At 35.0% G+C, this 15,565-nt stretch overlaps 2 pseudogenes; one reads left to right on the top strand and one right to left on the bottom strand.

Moving 5' to 3' along the window:
• The first annotated feature begins 332 nt into the window (after positions 1 to 332).
• On the top strand, positions 333 to 4,191 carry LOC130048598 (putative nuclease HARBI1; annotated as a pseudogene).
• A 444-nt stretch (positions 4,192 to 4,635) lies between these two features.
• LOC130048597 (myb-related transcription factor, partner of profilin-like) lies at positions 4,636 to 8,090 on the bottom strand (annotated as a pseudogene).
• Between the last annotated feature and the right edge of the window lie 7,475 nt (positions 8,091 to 15,565).

Genomic DNA, 15,565 nt, shown 5'->3' with positions numbered 1-15,565 from the left:
GCTTCATGTTGATACGCTGGGAGCAGATTATACATATGTATATTCAGATGTAACGCATTTCCAAATAAGTCTGCCAAACTCCAAGCACAGATTTGTCTTTGTCTAATATTGTTTAGATCTCAGAAAAATCACATGTACCAGTCATGTACATGTAACAGGGCCGAGTTTTACTAAACATCGTATCCTCAAACGTAGACGTAAGTCTAGACGTACGCGTAGATTACGTTAATTTTGCGTTTTACTAAACGTCGTATCTTACCATTTGGCGTAGATTTACGTCAGATTTTCCATGTGACGTTAAACAGCCGTAGCGACCATGTAGCGTTATCAAAATGGCGGCGTACATTTTTTTCCAAAGAGCACTTCGTCGTGAAAGGGTTTTCCGTGATAGAAGTCAAGGGTTAGACGCTTTAGACGATGTATACCTGATTTCCAGGTACAGATTTCCAAGAAGAATTATTCTGTAGCTCATTGATGGTGTCGACGCCAATGTGAGACCCTCTACAAACCGATCACACTCAATTCCAACACAGTTGCAGGGACTTGGATCAAAATGCATCCATCACCAATGTAAACATGTTTAAATTGTCTCCTTTGATTACTTATGCACTTGTTTGCCCGTTCATGAAATGATTCGATTTATGAAGTAATTCATATATTACATGTAGATTTCTATTAGCATTTTGAAAATCATAAAAAAAAAGTATGTTTTGAACTGAATACGCACAAGCAAAACAATTAAAAATTTAAAGAAATGAAAGATGTTTGAAATACTTAAGAAGTGATGGGGGGGGGGGTGTCACAGAAATAAACTCATTTACATGAAGATACAAGAATTACATGTATGCACTAAACGTGTCTCATTTTTTAAAGACAATATAATAAATGTTTTAATCCATATCAAATCTCATAAGCACTTTGATTGTTAACATTTAAAATAAATGTCTGTCTTTGTCATGTCACAACGGGTTTCATTCATCTGTTCACAATATCACTATTGATATTTTGTCTGCATTACAAATTTGAAGGTACATGTTGCAGCAGCTATCTGTGTAAAGTGTAAAAATTTCACGAATCTTACACAATTGACTATAATTGTGTTTTTTTCCCTTCTATATATGTATATATCACAGTGTTTCAACACTCGTAATTAGGATAATTTAACCTGACCTTATATTAATAAATAAAGCAAGTAAGTAAGTAATTTTTATTTAAAGTCGGAACTATATACAGATAAACAATAAACATGAGCTAAGAGCTCTTTAACCGACTATATAGCATTAAAAAAACACAGAGCACTAATGATATATAATTGGATGCATAGACATAAAAATAGAAATTTGAAATAAAACAGGACGCATACATGTATACAGAAATCTAATTTAAGAAATGCTGCAACATGTACCTTCAATCTTAAATCTACCTCAAAAATTCCGTTCTCAAATCTACGAACTAAACATATTGTAACTTATGTAAGATACATCTCTAAAAAATGAATTATATTCTTTTGTATTCTGGAATATATTCCAATTGCATTCCAAAATTTTCATCTTGATAATAAAATAGCAAAAATTAATTTTGGAAAGTGAAACTTGTTATGTAATTGTGAAAATGAAAAAAAAAAGTGTAGAAATGTTACGTTTCTTTGTAAACATTAGCACAACGGTGTGCACACAAGCATTTGAAAGGGGGAGGGGGTGTGAATCAAAATATTTAAGTAGTCATCAAATGTGGGGGGGGGGGGAGGGGGGTATGACATGTGATATTTAATTTATATATTTTAAGATATGTCATAAAGTTCAAAGGATATCTTATAAAAATTCATTCATAAGATATAGCTTATGAATTATAAAAGATTTCTTTTAATACGTATATCTGAATTGATTGTAAGATATTTTACGAGATGCGTCATAGACTTTATAAGTTTTATAACGTATCTTATGAAATTTATAACATATCTTATAAAAGTTATAAGATATATTATAAAGTTTATGAGATATCTTATAAACTGTAAATTATGAGATATCTTATAAAATGTAATATATATCTTAAAAACTTTCCTTTTATAAGGTATTTTATAAAAGTTATAAGATATCTTATAGCAGTTATACTATATAGGAAGTAAGATTTCGTATAGAGTATGCAATATCTTATCGAAAACGTTAATAAGATATAAGATAAGATAACTATGCATTGCCAAATTAACATTAGCTCAAATAATTGAAGATATCAATTCATTTGATGCGTGCAACAATTCAATTACTGATCTCTGAATTTTTGCGAACATTATTGGAATTATGGATAGTATTAATTATTCTGAATTGATCATACAGAGAATTGAATTGATGTACGCATTAATTCAATATGTTGAGAGCAAGATAATTGATTTGATGCGAGTATTAATTCAATAGATGTGAGCAATAATATTGAATTTATGATATCTTCAAATACTGAAAAACATATATAATTATTTGAGTTCATGTTAATTTGGCACTCCATAGATATATCTCATATATTTTATAAAAAATCTTATGAAGGATATAGGATATCTCATCAACTTTTTAAGATATCTTTTAACTTTATGAGATATCTTATAAAAGTTATGAGATATCTTTAAAGAGGAATAAATCTAAAACATGGAATGCTAAAGGGGAGAGGAGGACTTACTATGTTTATTTAACAACAAACAAAAACGATATACCCTGTATTTCACAAACAAAGGGGTTTAAGCAATTAGTTTATCATTATAATATGAGGAATGGAAATTCGTTATTTTTTATCAATATTGTTGTTTTTTTTAAATTAAAACTTTAGGTGTTGTGTACATTGCGATATCTCGCAAAAGCTGATTTCTTCTCGGAAGTGGGGGACATACATGGCGTTTCAAAGGCATCTGTGTGCGTAATTCTACCAAGGGTGTGCAGGGCATTGAATATGTTCCTCAACAACATTAGTTTTCCTAATGATGCAACAAAGCTTAATAAGATAAAGGAGGAGTTTCATGGGATAGCCAGATTTCCGAATGTTGTGCCATTGATGGGACACTTATTCCTATCCGAAGAATGAGTGGCGATATGGAGCCTGTGTTTGTGTCCAGGAAAAATTTCCATGCCTTGAATGTTCAAGGAGTGGTGGATGCAATCATGAGGTACTTTTATTTTTATCAATGCTGTCCCAATGTACATGTATTCATGAGTTTTTCTTGCACTGGTCTAAAAGGTACAAACAATCAAACCTTTCTTTTTTATATAAATCTGTTTTGAAAATATATTTTGCCAATTGATCCGATGCACTACAATTAAAGAGGTTCGCATCTGACATTTGGAGTAATGTCAATTTTTTGGGAAGTGTATTTTTGATTACCACATTGAAGGAAAATTAGGAAATTAAAAAGAAAAATTTGGGTCGCAATACTTTTTATTGGGCTATAGTGTTCTAAACATGACCTTTTTGCACTTAAAGTTTATTCAATTAAACTTGATTTGTCTGTTAGTGTCAACACAAGCAACACAAATCAATCATTACATAAAATTCAGATTTACAGTATATATGTAAGGAAGTTGTAGCCTCCAACACATAATATGACAAATAAATACATCACTTATGTATTTGCATTGTAGGTTCATTAACATCAATTGCAGATTTCCTGGAAGCACTCACGATTCGTACATATTCAATAATTCCAGTCTGCCTGAAATATTGGATACCTTACCAAGAGGAGGGTGGTTACTGGGAGATTCAGGTTACCCTCTTAAGGATAACCTGATGACTCCATGTAGCACCCCATCCAGACCTGCTGAGGAGCGTTACAATGTGGCGCACTGCAAGACCAGAAATGTGGTGGAACGAGCCTATGGGGTGCTGAAGTCAAGGTTCAGGTAAATAAGGAATTACAACTACATGTATCCATAAAAAACACTATTAATACCAGTAAGTAAAAATGAAGTAAAATTAAAGTTAACATTTTCTTATAGGTGTTTACACAGCAGCGGAGGTTATCTTCCCTTTAAACCGGAGAAGTGTTCCTTAATAATCGAGACATGTATGAGACTGCACAATAAGGTAATAAATGAAAAGATCCCTTTGCGACAAGGTGAAGTTGTGGCCAACCAGCAGAACAATGCTGTGTACCATGGAGCAGCAGCACAGACTGCAAGGAATTTAAGACAACAGGTCGCCTCCAGACTTTAATAAGGCTTAAAATAAAAAAAAGTAATATCAACCATGTGTACATGTGTACGATTTATTTTTTCTCAAAAGTCCCAGCACCGATGAACATTATAAGTAAACACATTTTTACATGTTTAAAATATGCTCCAAATCACACCTGAATTCACCTTGGTTTGTAGATAGCAAGGTAAATGTACCAGTAATTTGTTCATATTTTTTATGGTGGTATGAAACACCTGAATATCTTTAAACATATCAAAAGTGTTTGGTAGTAAAAACATAATTACAATTTTCAAATTTTCATGATAATATACAGATGTGAACTGTACATGTTTGTTTTTATGGAATGATATGTCCAGGGGTCCTTGTTTGCCCAACTATCTATTTTGTATTGCTTGTAGGAGTTATGAGATTGATCACTGTTCGTTATCTTCACCTTGCATTCATAGGAAATGTTCTAATGCTTTAATCATTACCATAGTTCATAAACTTTCTCCTTCCCACTGGTTCTCTAATCCTCCTCTTCATAGAGACCTCCTGTGATGCTGTTATTATAAAGAAAATTTTTGAGAATGATCTACAATACATGTATTTTGCAGTGTTAGGGTACCATATTAACCTTGCTACAAACAGACCTTTTTTTTTTTTTTACAAGTACCTTATTATTTAATTAATAATTTCCAATGACCGGTTTCATTATCATTTATCCCAATATTAATATACTGCAATATGCATGTAAGAAATCAGAATGCAATTTAAACAAGAGATGTTTGTAATGAATATATGCCCCCATGGTGCAAAACTGAAAAGGGTTATACACACACATCATTTAATTGATAGTAGTATCATCAATTCAAAATACTGAGCAAACAATATCTTTCTATGTCCAGAGTGGATTGACCATGTGACATAAAAATCAATAGGGTCATCTACTCCTTATGTTGTACCAGTGTACCCTTGAACATGTGACCTCAAAATCAATAGGGGCCATTTACTCTTAGGGATGTACCAGGGTACCAAGTTTGATGTCTGTCAAGCAAAGGATTCTAAAGATATTGAGTGGGCAAAGTCTTCCTATGTCCATAGTAGATTGACATTTTGACAATAGGGGTCCACATATGAAATATCATTACGATCAAGTGAATGGTTCTTAATATATTGCGTGGACAACATGTGGTCTACCGGCCGATAGGTGCAAAGCAATATGCCCCCCTTCTTTGAAGGGGGGGGGATAAATATTATTATGTATATCAATATCATTCCCTTTTTCTCATCCCAAGCAAAATTCAGTATACATAAATACTTGTAGATAAAATAAAAGTTTCCTCTGCAGTTATGTCCACAACAGATTCTGAAATTTCCAAGATCATTATAATACATAGCATATATATGGATACATATAAAATTTGCACATGAACATGTAGATTTCAGTTACAAGCAATCTGACTTTAAATATTTTGTAATTGTGTAAGAAAAAGTACACCAACTTTTCTAAAACTGCCGAATTTTCATATGGTGAGTTGAAATATAATAACATGTCAAATAATATGCTAAGTTAATCATGTGTATTTATTTATCAGCAGATGTTCTATACAAATTGCCATATGTGTATTTTAAAGTATAGCTAATAGGTTCAACTCGAAAACGAAGTAGCTACATGTAGTTGATAAATATATTTACCAGATATACATTGTGCTGTCACAACACAATCTCCTGTTGCTCCAGGACAACTGACAGTGGAAGTGGAAGATTTCTCCAGTGTATAACCTGTATATCATATATTTTCATAATATTAAAAGAGCTAGTACAAAATTTGGAAATGCATGTATCATTATCATCATGATCTTGGCATACATATATGGAGAAGTCACAGTCTGGTTAACACAATTTATATATAAAAAGAAATTTACATTTATTTTCCTCTCGTCCTGTATCCACTCCACCTTCCAGACCATGTATGGCTTCTTTGGGAATGGTACCAAGTAGCTAAGAAAAATGAATAAAATGAATTTAGTATGGAATATGTGTTGCTTCCAAAAAAAAAATCAAGTCACTAAAGTGTCTATATAAGTTTTGCATATCTTTTTTTTTTTAATAACTGTTTCATTATTGACCATAGAGACTGTTTTTATGAAAAACAAATGTCTCAGAGTTCCCCAAATTGGAAGTGCTTCAACTGAAACCTCCTCCCCTTAATGTACTGCATGGTGTGGAGAAAAAATAAGCCACATAGGAGTAGAAGCTACATCCCTCTTAGATCCACTATAACTTTTAGGAAAATAATTGGATCCTCCTCCTGCCCGACAATATGCACATTTTGCGATCATTAAAATCATATATTTTAATTAATTTTCTATAATCATCCAAGTCTTTCAATATAGATAATAATCACTACTCAATCAATTTATATGCGATTTTAGAGATATTATAATCTGAGTATCATGTCCCCCATCCTACCCCTCCCCTGGAATTTCATGATTACATTCTCAAAAATTCCCCTAAAATATGAAATGGGCTTTAACATTTAAAAGCTGGATAAAACATGGAAGAAAATGTTCTCTTTCTCATGAAGATCTGTATGTTACCAGTACTCACAATCAACTCCCAGGGCTTAAACAAAACTTCAGAACAGGGTCCGCCACCTGTTTTGGAAGGTTCTTCTTCCCTACATGCTTCCTTCTTCTTAACACTGGACTGACTGTCTTGTATCCTATTTTTTTGTTTCTTCCACAGTTCTCATACAGGACACTGTTACAGCATTCACCCTGTACAGGGATGGGGTAATGGAAAATTAAATACATTTTAAAAAGGGTTTCTGTACATAAAATGTATAGCATACCAACACCTAAGAAAACCATTCATAGAGTTTATGAAAATTTGTGCAAGAATTTTATAAACCTGTGCAATAGAGAAAACTTTATCTGGCTTATGAGCAACGAATGTAACAATATTATTGAAAAACTTGCCAATTACATATATAGCTGTTCATTTACTAAGAAAAGTTGATTTACCATGAACTTGTAAATTTACTTGACCCTGGATATTGCTGAATAAACATAGTTTTATGTATAATTTTGACCTTTACTTATTACATCCCCTCTCAACCACCTTGTGCCACAAGTTGTGGTTTGCAACCCCCACCCCACCCCCACCCCCTCCTAATCAACTTAAGACTTGCATTCCCCTCCCAGAAATATTTTGAATCCACGCAAATAGAAAAAAAATCCTTTAAAAGATTAACAACCATAAAACATCAAAAAAAAAAAAATAAAAAAAAAATGTAATTAACCTGCGGGACTTGAACCCGGTACCTCGATAGTCCGAGTTTACTGCGTTAACCATTGCGCTATCATGCTTACGTAATGATCTTGAAGTATATTTCATACAGATACAATGCTATTTCTGATTTCAACTTGTTTTCTCGCTTTATTTTAAAGAAGTTTGAAAGTTTAATTTACATTGTTCCTGTTCAATGAAAAGGTGAAGATAACAAACAGTGGTACTTTACACACAACACTAAATCTACACATTTACACATGCATACTTTTTAATACATGTATTGTTATTTGCAAAACATCATAGGTTAGGGCCTATTGCATCGCTTGGGTTCAAATTTACATCAGTGGTTTCATTCACTTTTTAACCGCTTCTTAAACCCTTGAAATTTCTTGATATTATAGACTAAGTGGTGTCACTAACATTCTCATCAAAATATATATTCTATGATCTGGGTGAACAATAGGGGCACTCGATGGTACTTACTTTTCTGTCACGTCCTCCCAAGCCCGTCTTTTCATTTCCGATGTAAGCGTGGGGGAGAACTTTCCTCTTATGATTTGTATTACATTGGCGTAGGCCTCAATCAACACGTCCATCTCGGCATCCGACCAGTTGGGCTTTCTTGGCTTTTTGTCGTTCATTTTCGACGAGCAGACGAGAGGTCAAGCAAACGAAAAGTAAGCAATACGCATGCGTAGCTTTCGTTACTATGAAAACATTTCTACCTTTTTTTTGAAGAGTTCCAGTCGTAAGTAATGAGAAAGCCTACGTAAATAACTACGTTTACGGATACAGATACGGCGCTTTGTAAAACACAATCTACACGCACGTAAAATCAATCGCAAAGACTATGTTTACGCGTACGTCTACGTTTGAGTATACGATGTTTAGTAAAACTTGGCCCAGACTCTTATCTCCGGACATTAAAAATAACCTATGTCACGTGACACTCCGATGACATGGGAGAGAATAGAACTCCTACATAGATACATCAATAACAGACTTCGTATAGACTTTCTTTTATAAATCCTAAATGGGAATTTTAAATCCTTTAGATTCTTTATAAACTCTACTGGGTATCAATTTTCAAAGGAAATCATACAAAGAAAATGATAATGATGCATGTGGAATACATGTATAATTTTCTTAAGATCTCAACAATTCATACAGAATTCCAAACAAAATCAGCCCCTCCCTACCCCACTGAAATTGATCAAAATAGAAAATTTTGCTTCCTTTAATCCTGTTTCATTTGTAAGATACGATAAGTATAATCTGTATTTGTGAGACCCCTAAATAGATAAGATTCGCCGAGAGAAATTGTAAGGGTTGATACCCCTCCATCCATTTAAAATCACTTACCTGACTGTTACTACGAGACGATGAGCTTCCCTCATATACCAAACTACATAGTTCCCGTCTTCTTTGCAGTAACGGGTCATAGACTGCTCAACCTACAATAACATAAGGTCATAAACTGCTCAACCTACACATAAAATAAGGTCATAGACTGCTCAACCTACAATGAAATAAGATCATAGGCGGCTCAACCTACAATGAAATAAGGTCATAGACTGTTTAACCTACAATGAAATAAGGTCATAAATTGCTCAACCTACACGTAAAATAAGGTCATAGACTACTCACCCTACACGTAAAATAGGGTCATAGACTGCTCAACCTACAATGAAATAAGGTCATAGACTGCTCAACCTACACGTAAAATAGGGTCATAGACTGCTCAACCTACAATGAAATAAGGTCATAAATTGCTCAACCTACACGTAAAATAGGGTCATAGACTGCTCAACCTACAATGAAATAAGGTCATAAATTGCTCAACCTACACGTAAAATAGGGTCATAGACTGCTCAACCTACAATGAAATAAGGTCATAGACTGTTCAATCTACAATGAAAATGAAATCACAGACTGCTCAACCTACAATGAATTAAGGTCATAAATTGCTCAACCTACATGTAAAATAAGGCCATAGACTGCTCAACCTACACGGAAAATAGGGTCATAGACTGCTCAACTTACAATGAAATAAGGTCATAGACTGCTCAACCTACAATGAAATAAGGTCATAAATTGCTCAACCTACATGTAAAATAGGGTGATAGACTGCTCAACCTACACGTAAAATAGGGTCATAAACTGCTCAACTTACAATGAAATAAGGTCATAGACTGCTCAACCTACAATGAAATAAGGTCATAAATTGCTCAACCTACACGTAAAATAGGGTCATAGACTGCTCAACCTATAATAAAATAAGATCAAGACTGCTCAACCTACAATAAAATAAGATCATAGACTGCTCAACCTACAATAGAATAAGATCATAGACTGCTCAACCTAATAGTACAAAGGGGTCGTAGACTGCTCAACCTACAATAGAATAGAGTCATAGACTTCTTAAACCTGCAAGTAAAATAAAGTCGGAAGTTTCATCCACAAACTTCATATCAATTTGTTTACATGGATAAAATACATCTTTGTTCTAACACTTCTATCAAGGATTAATACAAGTTTTTCAGATTTTCTTTTGGTATAAATCAGGGGAATTTACAGGCCATGGGTACTATTACAGAAATCAGCATATCAGTTTTGATACATTTGTATGTAATATGCATGTTCATGTAGGTCTTCTTTAGTTTTATAACTTTTTGTATATTTCTGAAGATTAGCAACAAATCGCTTTCCCAGTTTAACTTGCACTTTTCCCACTGATAAAAATTGGCGAAAACCGTATTTGTAAAATAATAAGTTCAATGAGAATAGTTTATGTACGACATGACATAGACGCATCAATTCTAGATGATTTAGAAAGAATAGTTGAAAATTTGAAGAGCTTCAAGAGAAGAAAGTTAAATATTTAAAATAAAAGAATAACATCAATTTATGTTTGATTTCTTGTTTCAAATGATGTGATATATTTTAATAGCACATTTACAATAATGATTAGGTTTTTCCAATTTGATCAAAATGTTGACAATTTTCCTAATGCGATTTGAAAGCCACACGACCCTTTTGAAAAATGTTTAAAAATCACTGCGACACAGTAACAATACTACACTGAAAAGTGCCATGAAAATCAGTCATAATCGTTCATTAGCCATGCACACACCTTATTTTCTATTTCACTAGGATCCCATCCAGGAAAATTTCTCAATATTTCACAGATTTCTTGATACGATAGTTCCACTTTACGCTTCTTGGACCGTTGTGGGATTTCAAAAGATGAAGATGTTGTCATTGATTGGTCAAATTTGCTTTCGAGGTCAGCCACCAAAAGATCTGGTGGCTCTGAAACTGACCGCTGTCGTTTTATTTGAGTCATTGGTTTGACGGCATTTTCCTGATAGTTATTTGGATATTTCTGCACGCCGCTGCTGGAGGGAGGAGCAGAAGGCAGCTGTGTGTAAGAGTTTGTGTTTGTCTTGCCCTTTGACAAAGTTTCCTCTCCTCTGTGTAGCTGTTTCACGAATGTTACTTCTGTGTCACCTGAGTCACCTGAACATAAGTGAACTCGATGACACGGTGAAGCGTCTTTGACAGTAGGAGGTATTTCCTAGGGTATCAGATACTAGCTGCTGATATGAAATTATTGCGTCTATCTGAGCAACTGGTGGTTGGGTGACAGTAGATGACGAACGATTACAATAAGGACACCGAGTGTCAGTTCTGATGGTGGAAGACGTTTCGCTGACATGTCTCTGCATAAAAAAGAAAAAGAACCTGAATCTGTAAGCCCTTGCTCAATATTCATGCAGATAGTAAGTAGGAGTCTCAAAAAGAAATTTTACCTGACTCATAGTTCTGATTTTGCCACACTGAACACAGTCTTCTGTGATATAATTAATCTTCCTTATTGTGCCAACACAGGTTCTTGGTAGATCTGCTTGTACATTACTCTCGTCCAGTCGACACGGACTTGTTTAATTGAGAGTAGTATCATCAATTCAAAATATTGAGAAGACAATATCTTCCTATGTCAAGAATGGATTGACCATGTGACCTAATAATCAATAGGGATCATCAACTCCTAAAGATGTACCACTGTACCAAGTTTGATGTTTGTCAAGCAAATGGTTCTCAAGATATTGAACGGACAGTATATTCCTATGTCCATTTGTCCCTTGACATTTGACCACGCGACCTCAAAATCAATAGGTGTCATCTTCTCCTGATGATTTACCAGTGTACCAAGTTTAATGTCTGTCAAGCAAAGGGTTCTCAAGATATTGAGCAGACAGTATATTCCAATGTTCAGGTTGACCCTTGACCTTTGACTATGTGATCTGAAATTCAACAGGGGTCATCTTATCTTGATGATGTACCAGTGTACCAAGTTTAATGTCTGTCAAGTAAAGGGTTCTCAAGATATTGAGCGGAGAGTATATTGCTAATTCGTCCGAACGAATTTCTATTTCGTCCGAACAAATGGGCAATTCGTCCGAACGCATTTCTAATTCGTCCGAACGAATGATATATATTTTTTATTTGGCCTCTCTACGCCGCCGTACGGCAATTCATTCGGACGATTTACCCATTTGTTTGGACGAAATAGAAATTCATTCGGACGAATTAGCAATTTGTTCGGACGAATTAGATATTCGTTCGGACGAATTAGTAATTTGTTCGGACAAATAAGTTATTTGTTCGGACGAATTAGAATTCGTTCGGACGAAATACTAATTAGAACTCTTTTGTGTTGAAAATATGAAAGAATCATAAGATAAAGATGGCGTTACTGGAAAAGGTACAGTTTTACCATTTTCTTGGATTGAATCAAGGTGAAATTTTACATTAAATGGCAGAGTTTAATAACATTGTGATAAGCAAGCGAACGCTTAAAAGAGTCCTTTCTTCCGCTTAACTGTTTAGAAGAAAGCAATATTCTGATTTTCTTTCAGTGGCTTTATTCATTGAAGGAAAAATGGAGACATCAGACAAACTTCGTGGATATAAATTAATGCATCTTCAACAGTCCGGGTATACCGTGACACAAGAAACTGTTCGACTTCTGCTTCAGAAAATTGATCCGTTATAGGTGTGTAACTTCGTAGTAGAGGGAGACTAAGACGGCGTGTTTATACAAATCCTGGTTCGGACTTCGTGTGGCATATAGACTCTTACGACAAACTAAAACCCTTAGGTATCTGTATGCAGTAATGGATGCATTGATAGGTACTCTAGATACGTGATTTGGCTGGAGGTGTTTACAACAAATAGTGACCCTGCTGCAATAGCAAGTTATTTCATGTCAGACGTGTCATGTTGAAAATATTTAGATTTTTTTACGATATGAACACCAGGATGAGTTCTCTAATCGATGTTTTTTGTATGGTTCAAGAAACCATAATCAGAGGATAGAGGACTGGTGGTCATATTTGAGAAGTCAAAACACGCAGTTCTGGATATCTCATTTTCAGGAATTAAAAAACGAAGATAAATTCACTGGCGATTTTCTCGACAAATATTTACTCCTTGAACTTTGATCAAACGTTTTGGCTAGTCTTTCACAATAAAGTAAAACACCAATTCCACACTTGATTCCATTCATGTAACAAGAGTACCGCAAACGGTACAACATACGCCTGTCGGACAGTGAAATTCAACTGGTAAAAGTCTTAAAGTAGGTCTAAGTGCACCCATCTATCAGTCAAGTGAACTGATTATGTATTTCTCTGAGAGGAAGGTTGTGACAAAATGTCAGTGCAATATCTGTTTCTATGATGAGGAAAATTCCAGAAAACTCTTTGACTTACTTTTTAGCCCTAAAGCAAGTCATGGTGCATCAATTAAATTGAAAAGTGAACTGATTATGTATTTCTCTGAGAGGGAGGTTGTGACAAAAGTTCAGGGCAAGACCTGTATCCATAAAGAAAACAAATCTGGAAAACTGTTTGATCTACTTCTACCCCCAAAATAGGTCATGGTACACCAATTTAGCTGAAATGCTAACTGAACTTGTATTCCTCCAAGAGGAGGCTTGTGACTAAATTTCAGGGCAATATCTGCATCCATATTGAAAAAAAGTCCGGAAAACTGTTTGACCTACTTTTAGTTCAAACATAGGTCATGGACGGACGGACCAATCCAGTGGAAATGCAAACTGAACTTGTATTCCTCTGAGAGGAAGCTTATGACTAAATTTCAGGGCAATATCTGTATCCGCAACGAGAAAAGATCCAAAAAACTGTTAACATACTTATAGACCTAAAGTAGGTCAAGGTGCACCAATCCAGCTGAAATGCAAACTCACTCTCACGCTTTTTGAGAGAGAAATTGTGACCAAATTTCAAAGCCGTACATGCATCCGTTATAGAAAAAATCCGGAAAAAAACATGATCTCGGACGGACAGTCAGAAAGACGCATGGACAGCGCCATAACATAATCTGACGACGGGGGTATAAAAATAAAAACATGGCGAACTCCTTCTAATTTCAGAAGGCAATGACCTGATTTGAATAAGATACTTTTGTTTATAAGTTATTTTATATTGTTTGTTAAAGACTATTGAAAATTACTTGTAAATATTTTTGTTTTTATTTCCTCTTGGAAAGAAGTCTTTTCCCTTATTTAACAAACCTAAACCCCATTCACCTAAAAATAATGCTGTCCTGTGTGGGTAAAACTGGATCTTGACTTAAATGTGAAAAATGAACAGACAGGCAACAGACCAACGCTGCATGTAATTTGAACTTGTATGGGGCTGGCTCATAATTGGTTTCATCATTGCATAGAATAGGTCGGGTGGTGTGTGTGTGGGGGGGGGGGGGGGCAGAGGAGACTCGTGACCCCTCCACTCAACAAAGTAGGGGGGAGGCAAGAGCACCACCACGACTAACCTCCTTCTCCCACAATTTAGGATTTTGACCGTTTGGATGCTAGGTTTTGCAGTATATTTTCTTTTTTGTATTTATTTGATCCCCCAACTTTTCTGGGTTGTGCACCCCCCCCCCCCCCCCCCCCCCCCCACCAACCTTTTCTTGTGTGACTACGCCATTGCATCGACATGAATAATTATGAACATCACTATTGTTTTAGGAGGAACTAAATGAAGTCATTCATCTTTGGAACACGCATATAATGCGTAAAAATCCACATCAAATCGCTGCAAGCGGTAGACCTATTATAATTTACATACTGCTCCATCTGTATGACGCAGAACACCATGTATGCCCCGTATTGATGGAGAAAATTTGTAACTGCAAAGAGGAATGTACCTTCAAAGGGTCCTACTCATGCGACGGAGATGTATTTGAACTATGCTGTGTTTTAATGGAAGAGAACAACCTGCAACCTCCGGATGACAGTGTGACTGCGACAATATTGCATTGTACATCAAGCGTTTAAAACACGAAAGTAGAGATCGCGAGATTGTAAGATGTAAATAAAAAATTTATATTAAAAAAAAAATAGAGAGTAAAAATAATAGGTGAGCGTCGAGAATACGAGGGACCTCGCACTTTCAACCCTCGCCTTTTATTGTTTACTCTCTATTTTTGACTTTAAAAAAAAGTAGTTAGCATTTCCTGTATCTTTTTACGCATTAGTAAACCTTTGCTAAGTTTATGATAACTGTCCTTAATTATTGTAGAAATCAATAAATTTTGTAACATCCTCATAAAAGCAGTTTTTTGTAGATTATTAATTTTTTGACAACCCCCCCCCCCTCCTTAAAATTACCCAACTTTATTTTTATTATATGACTAGACTTCTTTCTATATGCCTCAGAACTCAAGAGCTTCCGGGGCCTTCACTTCCTGGACCCCCACTAGGGTTTTGCCCTGAATATAATGGGAACCTTAAGGCGGCTTCCACACCTCAACCTCTTTCAAATATATATTTTTGGATGTATCCTCTTTCGATTTAAAAATCCGTGACAATTCTATGCTACTACCATCACCACGATTACTCTCCGCCATTGTTCGGTGCATTGATCAAACACCCGGATAACAAAGTTATAAATAGCAATTCGTCCGAACGAAAAAGTTTTTTGTTCGAACAAAAAATTGTTTTCGCTCGAACGATTTTTTTTTTTTTTTTTGTCCGAACAAAAAACTTTGTTCGGACAAAAAGTTTTTCGATAGGACAAAATGA

Source organism: Ostrea edulis, chromosome 7 (genome assembly GCF_947568905.1).
Source record: "Ostrea edulis chromosome 7, xbOstEdul1.1, whole genome shotgun sequence".
NCBI classification, from domain to species: domain Eukaryota; kingdom Metazoa; phylum Mollusca; class Bivalvia; order Ostreida; family Ostreidae; genus Ostrea; species Ostrea edulis.
Note: the sequence above shows the minus strand (reverse complement) of the source record. Positions and strands in the feature narration are given on the sequence as shown.